This window comes from Falco peregrinus, chromosome 6 (assembly GCF_023634155.1).
Source record: "Falco peregrinus isolate bFalPer1 chromosome 6, bFalPer1.pri, whole genome shotgun sequence".
Lineage (NCBI taxonomy): Eukaryota > Metazoa > Chordata > Aves > Falconiformes > Falconidae > Falco > Falco peregrinus.
In genome coordinates this window covers 7,267,062-7,277,105 of record NC_073726.1, presented here as the reverse complement: position 1 = coordinate 7,277,105, position 10,044 = coordinate 7,267,062, and positions in this window count along the sequence as shown.

Genomic DNA, 10,044 nt, shown 5'->3' with positions numbered 1-10,044 from the left:
TTTTGCCCTCAAACACTGTATCTCCTCAGTGAGACTAAGCAGCCTCCTGGTTGTCAAGCAATCTCTCGTTTTTGTTACACAGAGGGAAAACACTGGTTAATGCCATGAATCCGTTCCATTTCATTCTTGATTCTGCAGCTAAAATAGTAACAATTTCCATTAAAAAAGCCTCCCTCTTTTATTTTGTAATCAAAGTTCTGATTGATTAAAACTTTTTGAAAGGATTTGTCTCAAGACAGAATAGGTATAAGTTAATTTTACAATCCAAATATGCACTTAAGAAGAATGCCAGTAGTTTTGAGAGCAGTTCCCTAATAGAAAGAGGCTTAATGGTATAAGGTCAGAAAGAAAGGAATAGGAGCAATAATAAATTCAGGATGCTGCAGCCTTCCTAGGTGTTTAGAAACAAAAAAAGATCAGAAAGACTTTTTTTTTTTTTTTCCCCTTAACATCAAAGACGTCTTTGCATGCTATGTCATTGATAAATGATAATATATAACCTCAGAGTTACATTACATCAGAAAGAATGTTGTCACTAAAGTACACCAGAGATCTGGAACAGAGAAAAATCAAACTAACATTTGCATCAGGATATTGGTGCCCTTTTGTGCAGAAAGTTTCCCAGAAACCTTTTTAGACTTTTGATATGCTTTTTGACTTCAAAAATGCTCCATCCAGTCTAAAGTGTTGACTTGCTTTTGACTTCTCCCCATTTAATTTAGGACATTATTTTTATTACAGGTGTTGCTGGCTGAGGTGAGCCACACTGGTGGCTGGCTATATGAGGTACATTCCTCCTAGGTACTGCATTCTCTATTGACCCTAGAATAGGAGGATCTGAAGCTTGCAGCCAGCTAAAATTGCAGTATGTTGAAACTGAGTGATATAAAAGTGGGAGTTTTATAATCAACAATATTCTTCTCCACTGTACACACTGTAACAGAAAGTAGTGGATGACTAGTGTCCTTACAGAGCTGAATTAGAACACTAGGAAGACACATTTGAAGTAAACTGCAATGTCTTCCTTGCATTAAGTTCTTCATGATAATGTGTGTAATGATTTTCCAATAGTTCAGGATACCTGATTGTATATTAGGGTAAAAGCAGGAGGAGGGTGAAAAGTTTAAAACCAGACTGCAGTAAAATGATGGTTAAATTATCAAAGTAATCCCTCGTAACCTTCAAAATTATGAAATCCTTTTATGCTTAAGATTTACAATAAGTAAAACAGTGAATTACCCACCGTAATGACACGAAGACAAGAATTTATAACAGTCAATTAAGGCCTTTGCAATTTGGTGTACACAAATGAAGGAAACTATCAATAGATGTGGAGTGCAGTCTTCATCACTAGTTCACCTCATGCCTAATAGCTGCTCAGCTGTTTAGGTGAAAGTAAATTATAGTTTTATTTCATGTTTTAGTGAATAAATGTCCACATAAAAGACAACCATGGTGAAAGTGTTTGGGAAACTAGAAGCATTGTCATCCAGGTCTATAAAAATATCTAGAACAAGGTTTCCACACTCAGAGAAGATTTTGGCATCTTACATAGAAATATCAAGAAGCAGAAACTCAGTTTCCAGCACTTTCTTGAAGATATCAGCTAACTTCTGGGAGTGGGTTCATAAGAACTAGCTTCTCTTCATAAAAGAATAATCATGACTAAAGCTGAGAAATTCAAATTCATGAAAATGAACTTTGAGAAATAGCTGTTGGAGCAGTATGCAGCTGTATTTACTTTTAAAACATATTTTTGTGATAGCACTGAATTGTTTGAATCATATACTAATACAGTAAAGACAGCATGCAATGTTTCAAGTCTAGTAAAATAATACGCTCACATCTCACCACACTCCACATTGGCACACACAACCTTTCTACTACAAGTTACAAAATAATGATCATTTTTTCAAACAAATGTTGTCATATTTCCAGGGACTGTAATGCAAACAAAAATAAATTCTCATCTGAATGCAAATAGTTAAAAATTAGCTTAAAACTCTCTTTCAAAAGAAATAGGTATACAAAACTAAAGGTGAATTCCTTTCCTCATGGCATGCTAGATAATTTATATTTTTCTTTTGCATTACCCATTATGTATTTCATTTCATATATTCAATAGACTAGTTTAATGTTGATTCTGGTCCAACAGAAAGAAGCTCAGAGTTAAAAACCAGGCCCAGATCTGCAATATCAGTTAGCAATGCTATATTTAGTAATCATACTAGGACTGTGCAAGAGCCAGGATTTATTCAAGAAAGCCATACCTTAGCATAACAGGGCAGGATATAGTAAGGGGCATCTCATTTTGTATCAATTGGCAAAGATGAAATGTGAGAACCTTAGGTTTTCCACCTTCAGTACTAACACTGATGAGCCTATTACAGTGGATCTAGAGTCCAGAGCTGACAAAGAGTGTGTAAGCAGTTGCCCCATGCCTTCCCAAGCACATTGTACAAGGTAGTGTCTAGCTAGAGGACCATGGAACACATCTGATAGAGCTCTCGCCGCAGTAAATGGAACTACCAAATATCTAGTGTTACTTGCAGTAAGGATTTCATTAATCCCTTCCCACCTATCTTTATTTTTCTATCCTACTGGAGAAGACACCACTAAATGTGCTGAAAGGATTGACGAAAACAGAGTCACCTGAAAACTTGTTCATGTACCAGCCTTGCTGAAAGGAAGATGAGCCAAGATTCTCCTGTGATATTAGAAAAAAGTATGTTTCTTCATATGTGTTAGGTGAATCACAATCTTTGATAGGATATTTTAAGGCTTCTCCAGCATTTTGTTACTAGTATCCTGTTCTCTTTCATGCTTCAGGTTTGATAAAATTTGATTATGGCACCAATAGTTAGATGCTTTGGGATACCAGGCAAGATGACGTGGCTGTAGAACTCTAAATTTTACATAACCTTTTGGCTTTACAAAACAAAACAACCCACAGTGATGAGTTTCTGCAACTTCTCAAACTTCTCAGCAGCTTTGGAGACATCTCCAAACCTTCAGGCTCTTAATCCCTTTCAGGGCTTTACTAGGTGGACCAGTTTCCCTAGTTGAGATATACCTTTAGAGGAACAGCAAGAACTAGTTGTATGGAAACTGATGTGATTTGTTGTTTAATGGGATTTAGTATTCTGAAGCTTTTAGAAAGCTATTGGTTGCTGTCAAAAAACGTAAACAACATTATATACATTTGCATTGAGTGCCTGGATTTTGATTGGTTTTCCATAATTTGTTGTCTGTGTTATTGATTGTTGATATAAGTATGATTGTTTCTGAGTTGTTTTGACATCTCTCAATACATTGTTTAATATAACATGCTGGCACAGCTTGGCTGGGCAGCATCCCAACAATACGTCATTCTCAGAAAATGACAGAGAAAATGTTAATAGTACTGAAAGACAAAGTTTTTAAAAATACGCTTATTGAGAGTATTAGAAAGTAGTAAGTAATTGTCAAACAAAGAGTTCACAAATCCTGTATAACATGAAAAAAAGTTTTCTGAACTTCACAAAATAATGAAAAAAGAAAAATATTAGCACCTAAGAAGCCAGGGAAGGGTCTTTTTGGAAAGACAGCGGTCTACACAAAGACTTACTACTGCAGCCACATTATTAGAGAAGTAGGCTGTGACATGTACAAAGGGAATGATGACGATGCTGCATATTGTGTTAGCACTTGCAGAAGCTTCTCTGTTGCCCCTGTTTGCTTCTACATCTGCATTAAATATAGAAGTAGCTTGACAGATACTGTAGATTGGAATTTTCTAAAAATACATCTGAAGCCCCAAAGGGGATGTCTGACAGCTTTTGGCATGTATAAAAACAAGTGAGTTTGTAACTGCCAATGTATTTTTGTTGTGTAAGCAGACTCATCATTGGCTGGCAGTGCAGACAGCTACTCAAAACCACTCATGAACTGCCTTGATGAACTTAGTGAAGGATAAAAGATCTGGCCTTTACTAACTTCCTGCCTTGTGATCGGTCCACCAGCCACTGTTGTACTGTGGTTGCCCATAAATATAGCTATATAGTAGTGTCATTCATCTGTTATGTCTAACTTTGTGTTGCTGAATCAGTTCAAACCAAGTGACACTGGCAGGGCCAAAGCTCCAGTGTGAGACTAAAAGCAATGATAAAGATGATGTGAAAGCGACCAGGAAGTGTGCTTCTTTAGTATTAAGACATAACTTTGGTTTATATTTAATTTAGTGCTTTCAAAAGGGATTGTCCAGAAAATCCTCTGGCTATGAACAGAGCTGGTGCAGAAGATGCTGTGGCAGAGTAAGATCTTTCACAGTGTTTTGGTTCTAGAAGTACCTGGAAGAGATGGGATACTTTCCTTATCACAATTTTTACAGAAGCCTATGGCCTCACTGGCTTGCAATGACTGGACTGATATATTTATCTTTCCTTTATCATTTAGGATATACTATAAAAAACTCAACTGAAATCAGGTTGTTCCACTGGGCCACTTTAAGGGCACTATGACCTTCACTGCTAAACCAGAATAGACAAAATCATGATGGAAGGTGAAGAGAAAGTTTTCAATTTTGTTGAAAAACATCAGGCCACTTGTGCTATTGTTTTGTGCTTTTTTAATATAGAAGTTTATAGTTACAGTGGTGGTTTAAGCAAAATTTCAAATATTCTTTAGATTGAGAAGATGTAAATATATGGGGGGAAAAAGAAGGTGGTAGCCTCCCAGAGCAATCCAACAGTAGTCAAAGCAATTTTTGCAGGATGTTCTTATAATGGGGTATTAAAATATTAAGGTCAGGATATTCAAGGGATTTTATTTTGTTTACTTTGTTATTACTTTCTGTCTGTAACAGCCAGTTGTTCTGGTTTCAGCTGGGATAGAGTTAATTTTCTCCCTAGTAGCTGGTACAGTGCTGTGGTTTTTGATTTCATATGAGAAAAATGTTGTGTCATGATTTAACCCCAGCCAGCAACCAAGCCCCATGCAGCCCCTCACTCACTTCCCCCCACAGTGGGTTTGGGGAGAAGATCAGAAGAGTAAAAGTGAGAAAACTTGTGGGTTGAGATAAAGACAGTTTAATAGGTAAAGCAAAAGTGATGTGCACAAGCAAAGCAAAACAAGGGATTCATTCACCACTCCCCATGGGCAGGCAGGTGCTCAGCCATCCCCAGGACAGCAGGGCTCCGTCACACGTAACGGTGACCTGGGAAGACAAATGCCATAATGCTGAATGTCCTCCCGCTTCCTCCTTCTTCTTCCCTCAGCTTATATATACTCGGCATGACGTCATATGGTATGGAATATCCCTTTGGTTAGTTCTTGTCACCTGTCCTGGCTGTGTCTCCTCCCATTGCCCCGTGCCCCTCCAGCCCTCTCACTGGCAGGGCCCAAGAAACTGAGAAGTCCTTGACTGAGTACAAACATCACCCAGCACCAACCAAAACCCCAGTGTGTCATCAACGTGGTTCCCACACCAAATCCAAAACAGAGAGCTGCACCAGCTACTAAGAAGAAAATTAACCCTGTCCGAGCTGAAACCAGGACAGGTTGGCAGCACACTGATGCTTTAATTGTTACTAAGCAATGCTTACACTAAGTCAAGGATATTTCAGTTTCCCATGCTCTGCCAATAAGGAAGTGCACAATAAGTCAGGAGGGAGCACAGCCAGAACAGGTGATCCAAACTAGCCGAAGGGATATTCCATACCACAGAATGTCATGCCCAGTATATAAACTGGGGGGAGTTGGCCAGGAGGGGCCAGTTGCTGCTCAGGGACTGGCTGGGCATCGGTCAGTGGGTGCTGAGCAATTGTATTGTGCATCACTAGTCTTTCTTGGGTTTATTCCTCTTTCTTTTTTGTTATCTCCATTTTCATTACTATTATTATTATTATTTCTATTAATATTATAATATTTTATTTCAATTGTTAAACTGTTCTTATCTCAACTCATGGATTTTACCTTTTTATCTGATTCTCCTCCCCATCCCACCAGCAGGGCAGGGGGTGAGTGAGCAGCTGCATGATGCTTAGTTGCTGGCTGGGGTTAAATCACACCACCAGTCTACTGTGCTTGCAAGTTTTTGATTAAGGTGCTACTTCTTTTTTGTATTTCATAATATATTTTTCCCATCACTGATTTTTTTTTTTTATTTTTTTATTTTATAGTAAGTTGAAATCATGATGATCTAAGGATATGAGCCAGGTGAGATTGTTAGGAAGACATAATATTTTTTGTTAGACTGAATCATTTGACTGGAAAAAACAAGTCTGGGGTCATGCAAGCACTTTTAAGGTCTTAAATAGAAAAGCCATTTTTTTCTGTCAGATATCTAGATTTTTTCATATTATCAAAGCTAAAATATCACTGTCGCAAGAGCCAATGTACGGGAAAGACAAACTGTTTTACTCTCAGGAACACTTTAATGCATAATGTATAATGTATAACTTGAACAAAGGTCCAAAATGAGACTTAAGTGGGTTGTTGATACTTTTGTTCAAAACTGCAGTTCAGCTTCCTACATTCAGTTTCACTGGGTGCCTATGAAAACTATTTTAACCAAAGCAACTGATTTCCACTGTCTTACATTTTGAAGAAAAAACACTCTTCTGACATGTTTACCTTTTTAATTTCTTACATAAGGGAGAGAAGCACCCAGCAGTAGTCCTTTACTCTGACTCTGAAGTCTAAATGACTATAAGAGACTCACGATGCAATTGAACCTAGTTCATGGAGTTACAGTTATAAAGATAGCTTTTCTATGTTGTTGTTTGGTTGGGTTTTTTTTATAAAACCTATTGCAGCTGGAGAAGACTTCTCAAGATCAGTGAATATTAGAAACATATTTTGTATGGTAGTTGTGACCGATGTAGGAGTGACAATGTCAAAAAAATTTAGGACATCCCTTCATGAAGTCAACATGGAGATTTTCTGTTTTCTTCCTGAATCTAACACTCTTACAAAAAAAGTCTTATGGTAGGACTTGCTCTGCTTATTAATTAAGACATAAATATATTGGAATATTTACCTTGCAGGAAATGGGATCTGTGATGGCTTTTGTTCCACTGGCTTTTTGTTGGCAATGGAATAGTGTCCAGACCGACTATATTTCAACAAATTAAGTTGACTGCATTGACTACCCTGTTAGTAATTTTGCACAAAATACAAGGTTACAGTTTTGGAAGGTGTTTGAATGGTAATACAAATCTAAATATACATATTATGAGCAACTAGATAATGATACTTTCATATACATTACTATATATCAAAACATACACTTTTACATTATTGTAAGTAAAAAGCAGCTAACCAGCTTCCTGGTGTTTCAAGTTTTTACATTCAGCTAAGGTTTGCTTCCATGAAAAACAAAAGTGTTCATGCTAATGGTCATCTGTACAAAAACGATTCTTCAATTAGCAAAACAAGTGTTAATTCATCCACAGCAGTGCTATTGTCTCTTGGGAAAGATATTGCTCCCTCCATGAAATCAAATAACATTTAATCCTATCAAATGAAAACATAATGTCATTTAAATTATGGTTCCATTCAGAGATTGAGATATCTATTTTTATTCTATCACCTTTATTGCAATAGCAGCAAGTTTATGAAGGCATCACATACAGTGATAAAAATCTCAGTGCTGATATGATTGCTATTAATTACAACCAAAATGTTAGACTGTTGCACACCCTATCTTTGCATGCTCCTGTCTTCCATTTTCTCTTTATTATTCCCATGTTCACTGTTCTCTTTTATCTCTCAATGTAAGAATGACATTCAAAAGCATGGGTATACTAGAACAGATTGAATGCCTATCAAGCCTGTACCTTGCCTCCAACAATATCCAGTAGCAAACACTGTATTTATTCCTACTTCCAATGATCACATACATTTGGAGCAAAAAGTGGTTTGTGTTTACAAGTCCCAATGGATTTTCTCTCTGATTAACTTACCGTCTTCTTGTTCTATGTAAACTTTTCCCATTTATAATTCAGAATCATAGAATCATTTAGGTTTGAAAAGACCTTTAAAATAATCAAGCCTAACCCTTAACCCAGGGCTGCTAAGTCCATCACTAAGCCACGTTCCCAAGTGCCACTTCTATGTGTCTTTTAAGCACCTCCAGGGATGGTGACCCAACCACTTTCCTGGGCAGCCTGTTCCAGTGCTTGACAACCCTTTCAGTGAAGACATTTTTCCCAATATGCAATCTAAACCTCCCCTGGTGCAACCTGAGGCCATTGCCTCTTGTCCTTTCACTTGTTACTTGGGGAAAAAGACTGACACCCGCTTTACTACAATCTCTTTTCAGGGAGTTGTAGAAAGCAATAACATCCCCTGCCCTCCCCCCCCCCCCCCCCCCCCCCAAGTTTCCTTTTCTCCAGACTAAACAACCCTAGTTCCCTCATCCATTTCTCATAAGACTTGTGCTCTAGACCCTTCACCAGCTTTGTTGCCCTTCTCTGGACATGCTCCAGCACCTCAATGTCTTTCTTATAGTGAGGGGCCCAAAAGTGCACAGAATAGTCAAGATGTGGCCTCCCCAGTGCCAGTTACAGGGGGACAATCACTTCTAGTCCTGCTGGCCATGCTGTTTGAGATAGAAGCCTGAATGCTGTTGGCCGCCTTGGCCACCTGGGCCCACTGCTTGCTCATGTTCAGCCAGTTGTCAGCCAACGCCTCCAGGTCTTGTTTTTTTCGGCCAGGCAGCTTTCCAGCCACTCTGCCCCAAGCCTGTAGCGCTGCGTGGGGTTGTTGTGACCCAAGCGCAGGACCCATTGATCCAGCCTGTTCAGGTCCTTCTGCAGAGACTTTCTGCTCTCAAGCAGATCAACACTTCCACCCAACTTGGTGCCATCTGCAAACTTACTGAGGGTGCCCTCAGTCCCCTCATCCAGATCATTGATAAAGACATTAAACAGGGCTGGCCTCAATACTGAGCCCTGGGAAACAGCACTTGTGACCGGCCACCAGCCAGATGTAACTCCATTCATGACTGCTCTCTGGGCTTGGCTATCCACTCAGGTTTTTACCCAGCAAAAAGTATACCTGTCCAAGCTGTAAGCAGCCAGTTTCTCCAGGAGAATGCTGTGGGAAATGTTGCCAAAGGCTTTACTAAAATCTAGGTAGACAACATCCACAGCCTTTCCTTCATCCACTAAGTGGATCACCTTGTCCTAAAAGGAGATCAGGCTTGTCAAGCAGAACCTGCCTTTCATAACCCCATGCTGGCTGGGCCCAGTCACCTGATTGTCCTGCACGTGTCATGTGATGGCACTCAATGGTGACCTGCTCCATAACCTTCCCTGGCAACGAGGTCACACTGGCAGGCCTATAGCTCCCTGGATCCTCCTTTTTGCCTTTCTTATAGATAAATGCTGTGTGTGGTAACCTCCAGTCACTGGGACCTCCTTGGTTAACCAGGACTGCTGATAAATAATTGAAAGAGGCTTGATGAACACTTCTGCCAACTCCCTCAGTACCCTTGGGTGGATCCCATGTGGCCTTATAGACTTGTGCCTTAAGTGATGTAAGCAGTTCAATGACCATTTCCCCTTGGATTATGGAGGCTTTATTCTGCTCCTTGTCCCTGTCTTCTAGCTCAGCAGGCTGGGTACCTGTGGTCCTACCAGCAAAGACTAGGCAACAGTAGCATTAAATATCTCAGCCTTTTCCTCATCCTTTGTCATGAAGTTTGCCTCTGCATTCAATAAAGGATGGAGATTCTCCTTAGCCCTCCATTTGTTGCTAAGGTATTTATAAAAACTTCTCCAAACAAGGAGTTCCACAAACTAATTCTCTGTCAGGAAAAAAAAAAAAACAAACAAACAAACCACAAAACCTCACTTTTTTTTTTTTTCATTTTGGTCCTGCCAGCTGATTATTTCAGTCAATGTCCCCTGTTCTACATACATGGCATGGCATTTGCTTTGTTACCTCTAAACTCTTTCTTATCCCACTATAGCAAAATAAAGTGAGACTTCAATGAAAGAAATATGAACACAACACAAAATTAATCTTCCACTGCACTGTGATGGGCAAATAACAACCAGG